General features: G+C 47.0%; 1 pseudogene; it reads right to left on the bottom strand.

Annotated features, from left to right (window-relative positions):
- The window catches only part of LOC144487036 (X-ray repair cross-complementing protein 6-like), a 74,779-nt pseudogene that overhangs the window by 17,738 nt on the left and 45,294 nt on the right, over nt 1–11,747 (bottom strand).

Below are 11,747 nucleotides of genomic sequence, written 5' to 3'. Positions count from 1 at the left end.
ACATTTCGGGTCCGTATGCCTCTTCTTCAAAGAGCTAATCCAGTGAAGGTCTGACTGAAAAATGGAAAGTTAATCTCGGTATAAAAAGAGCAAAGGGATGGAAGACTCTTCCCACTGGATGTCTGGATTACGATGGTACAAAATATTCAGGACATTGGAAGAAGGGTGATGCGTATCCCAGAAACGGGGCGGCACGGTGACACAGTGGTTAGCACTGCTGCTTCACAGCGCCAGGGACGCGAGTTCGATTCCCGGCTTGGGTCACTGTCTGTGTGGAGTCTCTGCACGTTCTCCCCCGTGTCTGCGTGGGTTTCCTCCGGGTGCTCCGGTTTCCTTCCACAGTCCGAATGACGTGCTGGTTAGGGTGCATTGGCCGTGCTAAATTCTCCCTCAGTGTTACCCGAACAGGCGCCGGAGTGTGGCGACTAGGGGATTTTCACAGTAACTTCACTGCAGTGTTAATGTAAGCCTTACTTGTGACACTAATAAATAAACTTTTAACTTTAAACAGGTAACAAGTTAAAGACAGAGCAGAAAATAAAAATGATACCTCGTACTGATCCTTATTTTAAAATAAAAAAGCAAGTTACAGGGAGGGAATCAGTTTGTGGAAGAAAGGGATGGAGAGAGTCAAATGTAAGTAGAAAGATTCCCACATTACAGCAGTGGCTAAACTTCGAAACCAATGCTGAACAAGGAGACAGGTTGTCGAAGTATTTTGTCTTGCACTCATCAGGACAAACCCCAGAAGGTCAAATTTCAAACAATTGTGACAATTTATACCACAGGAGAAAAGGGTGTTGATTGGTTGACAAGTCGACTCTGATTGGCCGAGGTCTTGCCATGGAGAAAGCAATGGGGAGCTATAGGCTCCTCAAGCTGCCAGATAATTCAAAACAGGTGCAAGGCTTGGGCATATTCCTTTTGTCTGCAGGAAAGTTCAGAAGTACTTCATTGGCTGTGAAGTGCTTTGGGCCATCTTGAAGTTGTGGAAGGCGCTATTTTAATTAATACAAGTTCTTTTTCTCTTTATTTACTCATCTCATTACCATTCTATCTTTGCCTTGCACCATTGTCTCTTCTGTTATTTAATCTCTGCTGCCTCCCCTTTCACTCTTTCCAGCCCTCCGTGCATACCTTCCTTCTGTACCTGTTTGAACCCTGTGGCATGTCTAACGCGGGCTAGTTGTAAAGAAAAGTCATCGACCTAAAACATTAACTCTTGTTTCTCTCTGTACAGTACGCACAAGGGATACAATAACAGGGGAGTTCTGTTACTGGATGAGTAATTCAGAGGTTTTGACTAATGATAGAATCAGAGAATCCCTACAGTGCAGAAGGAGGCCGTTCAGCCCATCAAGTCTGCACCGACCACAATCCCACCCAGGCCCTATCCCCATAAACCTATGCATTTACTCTAGCTAGTCCCCCTGATACTAAAGGGGCAATTTAGCATGGCCAATCCACCTAACCCGCACATCTTTGGACTGTGGGAGGAAACCAGAGCACCCGGAGGAAACCCATGCAGACATGGGGAGAACATGCAAACTCCAGATAGACAGTGACCCAAACCAGGAATTGAACCCGGGTCCCTGGTGCTGTGAGTCAGCAGTGCTAACCTACTGTGCCACCATGCCATCGATCTAGAGGCACGAGTTCAAACCACGCCACAGCAACTGGGGGAGAAAAAGAGAAGATGCTGGAAAATCTCAGCAGGTTTGGCAGCATCTGTGAATAGAGAAAAGAGCCAACGTTTCGAGTCTGGATGACCCTTCGCCAGAGCTGTATAATAAAGGGGAAATTAGTCTGTGATCATGAAATTACCCGATTGTTGTTAAAAACCCATCTGGTTCATTAATGCTCTTTAGAGAAGGAAATCTGCCGTCCTTACCCGGTCTGGCCCGTCTGAGGATCCAGAACCGCATGGCTGACTCTCAACTACCCTCTGATTGACTTAGAAAGCCACTCAGTTGTGTCAAAAGTCATGATGAAACTGCACTGTGGATGTGCCTTCACATCGCAGAGTGCAGCAGGTTTAGAAAACGCCCCATCATCGCCTTCTCGAGGGCAATTAGGGATGCACAATAACTCACATCTCGTTCATGAATTAAGAAACAGCATTTTCTGTTTGTATTTCAGATTACCAGCATCCGCAGTGTTTTGCCTTTGGTCAGGCAGGAGTTGACGTTTTAATTCAGCACGGTATAGGTTCACCGTCCTTTACCTGGGCCTTCTTGGTGTCGCTGGGCAGGAGCGGACTGCCCGTCTCCCCGTTAAACCAGCGGGTTTTGGTTTTGACGGGCTCGTTGCTTTCCCGGTACAGGCGGACGGCACTGGGTTTCCTGGCACTCCGCACGAGATTGTAAACTCCGACTGAAAGTTCCACGCCTTCTCCCAGCTTCAGGTTCAGCCTGGCCAAAACAAAACACAAAAAAAACAGGACATCAAATACAAGCGGCACCGGAACAGAGAGTTTAACAGGGGCTGAAACTCAAAGACATTCTGATGCACATTAAGCGGTTGAAGAAGGCAGCAGTTAAGGGATGGGGGGCGGTGGGGTTTAAGCCAAGGTCCTGACGATTTGGTCAGTTGGATGTAAAATATCCCACAGCACCACATGGAGGATGGCACGGTGGCACAGTGGTTAGCACTGCTGCTTCACAGCGCCAGGGACCCGGGTTCGATTCCCGGCTCGGGTCACTGTGTGGCGTTTACACATTCTCCCCGTGTCTGCGTGGGTTTCCTCCGGGTGCTCCAGTTTCCTCCCACATTCTGAAAGATGTGCTGGTTAGGGTGCATTGACCCGAACAGGCGCCGGACTGTGGCAACTCGGGGTATTTCACAGTAACTTCATTGCAGTGTTAATGTAAGCCTTACTTGTGACTAATAAATAAACTTTACTTTGGAGAGCAGGGAAGCTCTGTCCTGTCAAATTAACCTCCAAAAAACAGATCTGGTCATTATCTCACTGTTCAAGTGTGTGTGGAAAATAGTTGCTATGTTTACCAATGTTTGTGAGGAGGATTGTCAGAGGATGCAGCAGGATATAGATAGTCTGGTTAGACTTGGGCGGAGAAATGGCAGATGGAATTTAATCCAGACAAATGCGCCTCTGTTTTCTCAGAAGACTAAGGAAATTTGGCATGTCCACTATGACTCCCACCAACTTCTACAGATACACCATATAAAGCATTCTTTCTGGTTGTATCACAGCTTGGTATGGATCCTGCTCTGCCCAAGACCGCAATAAACTACAAAAGGTTGTGAATGTAGCCCAATCCATCACGTAAACCAGCCTCCCATCCATTGACTCTGTCTATACTTCCCGCTGCCTCAGCAAAGCACTCAGCATAATTAAGGACCGCACACAGCCCGGACATTCTCTCTTCCACCAAAAGATACGGTCACGTACCAACTGACTCAAGAACAGGTTCTTCCCTGCTGCCATCAGACTTTTGAATGGACCTACCTTGCATTAAGTTGATATTTCTCTCCATCCTAGCTATGACTGTAACATTCTACGCTCTCTCCTTTCCTTCTCTATGAATGGTATGCGTTGTCGGTATAGTGCGCAAGAAACAATACTTTTCACTGTATACCAATACATGTGACAATAATAAATCAAATCAAATCAAAGATGATGCATTTTGAAAGGTCCAATGCAGTAGGGAAATACACAGTAAATGGCAGGACCCTTAGAAGCATTAACATGCAGAGGGATCTGGGCGTACAGGTCCACAGTTCCCTGAAAGTGGCAACACAAGTGGATAAGGTGGTCAAGATGGCGTATGGCATGCTTGCCTTCATCGGTTGGGCCATAGGGTGCAAAATTTGGCAGGTCAAGTTGCAGCTGTATAGAGCTTTAGTTAGGGCATGTTTGGAATATTGCATACAGTTCTGGTCGCCACATTAAAAGTTTACCAGGATGTTACCTGGTTTGGAGGGTATTAGCTATGACAAGAGATTGGACAAACTTGATTTGTTTTCATTTGAACGTCAGAGGCTGAGGGGCGACCTGATAGAAGTCTACAAGATTATGAGAGGCGTGGATAGAATGGATAGTCAGAGTCTTTTTCCCAGGGTAGAAATGCCAATTACTAGGGGACAGAGGTTTAAGGCAAAAAGGGGGAAAGTTTAAAGGAGATGTGAGAGGCAAGTTTTTTTACACAGAGGGTGGTAAGTGCCTGGGACGCGCTGCCAGAGGAGGTGGTAGAAGCAGATACAATAGCAACATTTAAGAGGCATCTGGATAGATACATGAAAAGGCTGGGAATGGAGGAATTTGCTATGTAGAGACGAAAGGTCTTTAGTTTAGAAAGGCGTCCTGTGTCGACGCAGGCTTGGAGGGCTGAAGGGCCTGTTCCTGTGCTGTACTATATTCTTTGTATGGCCGATTCCTGTCAAAGTAACATGATGCACTTTATGATGTTTCAACATCAGAGATGCAGCAGAGAAACAGGCCATTCAGCCCAACAGCTGCATGCCAGTATTTCCGCTTCCCATGAACTTTCTCCCTCCCCTCTCCCTTTAGCGTTATCAGCGTAACCGGCCAATGATTTTCTCTCTCATGCTCATCCAGCTTCTCCCTAAACGCAGCTACACCATTCATTACAACCCTGTGGTAGCCAAGTTCCACATTCCCATCACTCTCTGGGTAATGAAATTTCTCCTGCATTCCTGGCCTGGTCACTACCTGGTGTTGACGGCTTCTGGTTTCGCTCTTCCCTGCGAGTGGAAACATGCCCCGAGTGCCTAATCTATGAAGATCGTCCGTACATTTGAGCAGATTGTGTACATGAACACGGACGTTCTGTCTGCCAAGGTCCGCAGGGAATACATTAGAAACTCTCCGAGGACCCAGGAGACGCGGTGCTACTCTGAGTGACTGCTGACCTGGTGACGGTCCTCTTCTTGTAGTCCTTGGCCCACACTTGCCGAAGCAGATCGTCCAACCTGGCTGACCCCTCGCCTTGCACAGCTGCATCCCCATCCTCTGATACACTGACAATGTCGCAGTAAAAGAGAGACATGTCAAACCCACCAGGCTTCTTCAGATGCATCAGGTCAAGGATGATACCTGTACACAGACAAGGGCAGAGACAAAGACACGCCATTCACAGCATAGCAGCAAAAGGCAAAGCTTCTGTTATTATTGCTCGCGAGATGATGGGCGGGATTTTCCAGCCACGCTCACCCCCAAGGGTCCATGTCCCGCTCGCAACGATTCCCGTGGTGGGCGGGACGGGAAAATTCCGCCCAGTCTTTTGACAAAAAATGATCGGCAATTTTCCCTGCAACGTTTCTCAGATTCTTTAAGTTGGAGCTGGACCCAGTTCTTGACGAGGGTAAAGATTGTGAAGTACAGAAAATCAGATTTGATCTGTGATCTCCTAGACTGGTTTTGGTTGCCTGACGGGTTTGACTTTGGGCCTGTTTATTTGCCTTGATTAGCAGACTATGTCGGTGACTGGGGGGGGTGGGGGGGATAGAATGAGGAAAGAGAGGAAGAAGTGTTCAGTTCCGGTCTTCGTACCATCACGTCACAGGGCAGGCTGGCGTGGACTGCAGGTCTTACCCTTCCTTTAGTTTTGGATGCTGGCTGGCAGGACACCAACCCATGTTGGGAAACAGCCTTCTGGCCATCCCTACAGAACCACGCTTCAGGTGACAATCAGGACAGTGGAAGCAGTGAAGGGATTGTTCGATGAAGCTCCAATGCACAGTACAACACTGGTCTGGCCACTACACTGTCTAACCCTGCTTCAACACAACTGACTAGTTTGAAAGGGAGAAGAGTGGGTCTAAGGCTAGTTTTTTAAACTGAAATAAAGGCAACTATGTGGGCATGAAAGTTGTGCTAGCTAAGTGAACTGGGAGATTAGGCTAGGGGACAGATCAATAGACAAGCAGTGGCAGACATTTCAGGGGCTGTTTCAGAATATTCTGAATCAGAAAATTTCTACTATTAAAAAGATTTGGAGGGGGAGGACCCACTTCCGTGGTTAACTAAAGAAGTTAAGGAAACTGTCAAACTTAAGGAAAAAGAAGCATATAACTGCAGGCCAGATGATTGGTTAGAATGTGAAGAACAGCAGAGAATGACCAAAGGTTAATCAGGAGAAAGAAATTAGACTATGAGAGGAAGATGGCTAGAATTGTGAAAACTTATAGCATGTGTTTCTACAGGTGTTTAAACAGGAAAATAGCAAGTTAAGTGAGTCCTCTAGAGAGTGAGAATGAACCATAGAATCCCTACAGTGCAGAAGGAGACCATTCAGCCCATTGAGTCTGCACCAGCTCTCCGAAAAAACATCTTACTCAGGTCCACCCAATCGATTTATCCCTGTAACCCCATGCATTGACCATGGCTAATCCACCTAACCTACAGTATCAGGGGAATTAGCTGGGTAAATACATAAGGTTATGGGGATAGGGCCTGGGTGGGATTGTCAGTGAAGACTCAATGGGCCGAATGGTCTCCTCCTGCACTATAGGGATTCTATGATTCTACACATTTTTGGACACTAAGGGGCAATTTAGCATGGCCAATCCATCTAACCTGCACATCTTTGGACTGTGGGAGGAAACCGGAGCACCCGGAGGAAACCCACGCAGACACGAGGAGAACGTGCAAACTCCACACAGGCTGTCACCCAAGCCGAGAATCAAACCGGGTCTCTGGTGCTGTGAGGCAGCAGTGCTAACCACTGTGCCACCACGTCGCCCAATGGGTAGACAATAGTAGATAATAGGAAGATGGCCAACAAAATGAACACATATTTGGATTTTTTCTTCACTGGAGAGAAGACATAAACATTCCAGAAATATCTGTAAATCTGGAGGTGGAAAGGGGAGAGGAACTTGGTGAAATTACAATCATTAGAGAAGTGGTTTGAGCAAACTGATGGAGCTAAGGCTGGCAAGTCTCCGGGTCCTGATAGACTTCATCCTAGGGTCTTGAACAAATGAGGTGGTAGATACATTGGTGTTAATTTTGCAAACTTCTCTAGATTCTGGAAAGTTTCCATCAAATTGGAAAGTGGCAAATATAACCCCTCTATTCAAGAAGGGAGGGAGGCCAAAAACAGGAAATTATAGGCCAGTTAGCTTGACATCTGCCGTGGGAAAATTGTTAGAATTGATTGTTAAGTCCAAAGATGCGCGGGTTAGGTTGATTGGCCATGCTAAAATTGCCCTTAGTGTCCTGAGATGCGTAGGTTAGAGGGATTAGTGGGTAAATATGAAGGGATGTGGGGGTAGGGCCTGGGTGGGATTGTGGTCGGTGCAGACTCGATGGGCCGAATGGCTTCCTTTTGTGCTGTAGGGTTTCTATGATTCTATGAAGGAGGCTATAGCTGGACACTTATAAAATCCCAAGGTAATTGGGAAAAGTCAGCATGATTTTGTGAAAGGGAAATTATGTTTAACCAACTTAATGGCATTCTTTGAAGGAGTACCATATACTGTGGATAAAGGGGAACCTGTAGATGTGCTGTACTTCAATTTCCAGAAAGCAAAGCAAGAAGAACAAAGAAAAGTACAGCACAGGAACAGGCTCTTCGGCCCTCCAAGCTTGCGCCGATCATGATGCCTGTCTAAACTAAAACCGTATGCACTTACGGAGCCCATATCCTTCCATTCCCATCCTATTCATGTATTCGTCTAGTTGCCCCTTAAATGCCGCAATCGTACCCGCTCCCACCACCTCCCCGGGCAGCGCGTTCCAGACATTCATCACCTTCTGTGTAAAAAAATTTCCTCGGCACATCTCCTCTAAACTTTTCCCCCACGCACCTTAAACCTATGTCTCCTAGTACCTGACTTTCCTACCCTAGAAAAGAGCATCTGACTATCCACTCCGTCCATGTCTCTCATAAGCATTTGATAAGCATCAAAGATTATTGTGAAAAATAAAAGCTCACGATGTAGGGGGTAACATTTGAGCCTAGATCGAAGACTGGCTGGCTGGCAGAAAACAGAGAGTATGTATAAATGGGTCTTTGTCTGACTGGCAGGGCAGGAGGTGATGAGCAGAGTCCTGTCGAGGTCTGTGCTGGGGCCTCAACCTTTTACATCAATGGCTTAGATGAGGGAAGCAAAGGCATGGGAGATACATTTGCAGACAGTACAATGATAGATAGGAAAGTATGTTGTGAAGGGGACGTGAGTTTGCAGATGAATACAGATAGGTTGAGTGGGCAAAAATCTGGCAGATGGAGTATAATGTGGGAAAATGTGAAGTTGTTCACTTTAGCAGGAAGAATTTAAAAATCAGCATTAATTAAATGGAGAATAATTGCAGAATGCCGAGGTGCAGAGGGATCGAGGTGTTCCTGTGCTTGAATCACGAAAAGTTAGTATGCAGGTACAGCATGTAAATGAGAAGGCTAATAGAATGTTATTCCTTATTACAAAAGGAATTGAACATAAAAGTAAGGATGGTATGCTTCAGTTACACAGGGCATTGGTGAGACCGCATCTCAAATACTGTGTGCAGTTTTTGTCTTATTGAAGGTATGGTGGCACAGAGGTTAGCACTGCTACCTCACAGCGCCACGAACCCCCGGGTTCAATTCCAGCTTTGGGTCACTGTCTGTGGAGTTTGCACATTCTCCCCGTGTCTGCGTGGGTTTCCTTCGGGTGCTCCGGTTTCCTCCCACACTACAAAGACGTGCAGGTTATGTTAATTGGCTATGCTAAATTGTCCCTAATGTCAGGCGCATTAGCAGGGTAAATATGTGGGGTTACAGGAATAGGGCCTGTGTGGGATTGTGGTTGGTGCAGACTCGATGGCCTCCTTCTGCACTGTAGGGATTCCATGGGATTTTAAGGAAGTGTGTAAATGAGTTGGAGACGTTTCAGAGGGGGTTTGCTGGATCGATAGCTGGAACGAGCGGGTTATCTTATGGGGAAAGGTTGGGCAGACTGGGCTTGTTTCCACTGGAGTTTAGAAGGGTAAGGGGTGACTTGATTGACGTAACTAAGATCCTGAACGGTCTGGACAAGGTGGGCATGGAAAGGATGTTTCTTCTTGTGGGAGAGTCCAGACCGAGCGGGCTCTGTTTTAAAATTAGTGGTCGCCCTTTTAGGACAGAGATGGAGAGAATTGTTTTCTTTCAGAGGGTTGCATGACTTTGGAACTCTCTGGCCGGAATTTACTGGCATGTCCACTCGAGGTTCGTACGATCCCGCCCGAGACTAACGGAGAATGCCGTTCTCCGAGCCTCACCCACCCCTGGAATCAGGGCAGGCGTGCCGGTAAAATTCCGGCCTCTGTCTCAGAAGGCAATGGGGGGGTCACTGAATATCTTTAAGGCAGAGGTAGAGAGATTCTTGTTAGGCGAGGGAATCAAAGATTATTGTGGGTAGATGGGAATGTGGAATTTGAAACACAAACGTACAAAGCATGATCTCATTGAACGGCACAGCAGGTGGGAGGGGCCGAATGGCCTACTTACGCTCCAATTTTGTGCAAAGCACTATTTTCAATCTTGTCAAATCCATCCATTGCCTCAGCCCTCCCCGTCTCTGCGACCTGCACCCCAGTCCGATAACCCTCTGAAATCTCTGCTCTCAGGTGACAAGCTGAGGAAGAGGGTCTGCAGTGACCCAGAGGGTCAAGGATCGGTCTGGGGGGGGCGGCAGCCATAAGCCAGAGGGCTGGTAGCAAGAGGAAAGGTGAGGGAGTGGAAGAGGCGGGGAGCTGAAGGGGCAACGACAGGGAGGGTCAGCGAGTGGAATGTGTGGCACGTGGGAGATTCGGCAAGCATGATGGGCAGAAAACCGGATCGAAGTATATTTATATCTTTAAATTGATTTCATTTCAAAAGTTATTTCATCGACTGCTATAGTAATTCAGCAACATTAAATATTTTCACTCACAGGTTATCATGTTGAGAAATGTCCTACAGACTCTAAAGACAGCTTTCACATTGGTTTTAATGGGAAAACCTGATTTGTTTAAAGTTGTTTCACATAAAGTTGCACTTCACGGCAATGCAACTGCAATCTTAAGTGAGGACTTTGTGATTCAACATCTTTGAACCAGTCGCTGACAAATGCTTGATGGTAACAGTGGTTTGCCGACCTGTCTCTCGCAGGTCATTGGCCTTTGTTCTGGTCAGTCGTGCTTTGGAGCTGTCTTTAGCATGTGGGTTGTCATTGTTGGTGAACAGCATGATGCGCTTGTGGCTCAGTTTCAGCGTGACGTCACTGAAGAGATTGGAGCAGACCCAGAGAGCATCGCTCAACAAGTCCTCGGTACTGTGGCCTATGATCTTCTTGAAGGACTTGTTCCCCTTCTCCCCCTCATACTGGTCCAACTCCAGTACTCGCTTCGCACCTGAGCCCAGACAGAGAGAGTCAGATTAGAACATCAATCTATTAAACACACCAGGGGAGGCGATGGTCCAGTGGTATTATCGCTAGACTATTAACCCAGAAACTCAGCTCATGTTCCGGGGACCCGGGTTTGAATCCCGCCACGGCAGACGGTGGAATTTGAATTCAATTTTTTAAAAATCTGGAATTCAGAATCCACTGATGACCATGAACCATGGTCGATTGTCAGAAAAACCCATCTGGTTCACTAATGTCCTTTAGGGAAGGAAATCTGCCTTCCTTACCTGGTCTGGCCTACATGTGACTCCAGATCCACAGCAATGTGGTTGACTCTCAACTGCCCTCCAAGGGCAACTAGGGATGGGCAATAAATGCTGGCCCAGCCAGTGATGCCCGCGTCCCACAAATGAATAAAAAACAGGAAATGGCCCATGTTCTTTTTACATAGATACAGGATGATGACCTATTAGGGAGAGAGGCCTCAGAAACCTGCTCTTACACTTTCAAACTTAAGGATCCTGGGGCTAGAACTCTCCTCCTCCTCTTGGCTTTTTAATTTTTCTTTTATAGGATGTGGGTGTTGCTGGCTAGACCATCTCTTATTGCCCTCGAGAAAGTAGGTGGTGAGCCGCCATCTTGAACCGCTGCAGTCTCTGTGGTGTAGGTACACCCACAGTGCTGTTAGGGAGGGACTTCCAGAATTTTGACCCAGTGACAGTGAAGGAACAGCCGATATATTTCCAAGTCAGGATGGTGAGTGGCTTGAAGGGGAACTTGCAGGTGGCGGAGTTCCAAGATATGTGCTGCCTTTTTCCTTCTAGATGGTAGAAGTCATGGGTTTGGAAGGTGCTGTTCATAAGTTGATAAGATATAGGAGCAGAATTAGGCCATTTGGCCCATCGGGTCTGCTCCGCCATTCAATCATGGCTGATATGCTCCTCATCCCCATTTTCCTGCCTTCTCCCCATAACCTTTCAACCCATTCCCAATTAAAAAATCAGTCTAACTCCTCCTTAATTTTACTCACTGTTCCAGCATCCGCTGCACTTTGGGGGAGCGAATTCCAGAGTTTCACAAGCCTTTGGGAGAAGTAGTTTCTCCTCAACTCTGTTTTAAATTTGCTACCCCTTATCCTAAGACTACGACCTCTCGTCCTAGAATGGCCCACCAGCAGAAGCATCCGCTCCACGTCTACTTTATCCTGTTGAAGGAGCCTTAGGTGAGTTGCTGCAGAGCATCTTACAGATGGTACACACGGCTGCCACTCGGTGGAGGAGACTGAGAGTGTTGAAGGTGGTAGATGTGATGCCAATCAAGTGGACCGCTTTGTCCTGGATGGTGTCGTGTTTCTTGCGTGTTGTTGGAGCCGCACTCATCCGGGCAAGTGGGGAGTATTCCATTACACT

This window comes from Mustelus asterias, unplaced genomic scaffold (assembly GCF_964213995.1).
Source record: "Mustelus asterias unplaced genomic scaffold, sMusAst1.hap1.1 HAP1_SCAFFOLD_559, whole genome shotgun sequence".
Taxonomy (NCBI): Eukaryota; Metazoa; Chordata; class Chondrichthyes; order Carcharhiniformes; family Triakidae; genus Mustelus; species Mustelus asterias.
Note: the sequence above shows the minus strand (reverse complement) of the source record. Positions and strands in the feature narration are given on the sequence as shown.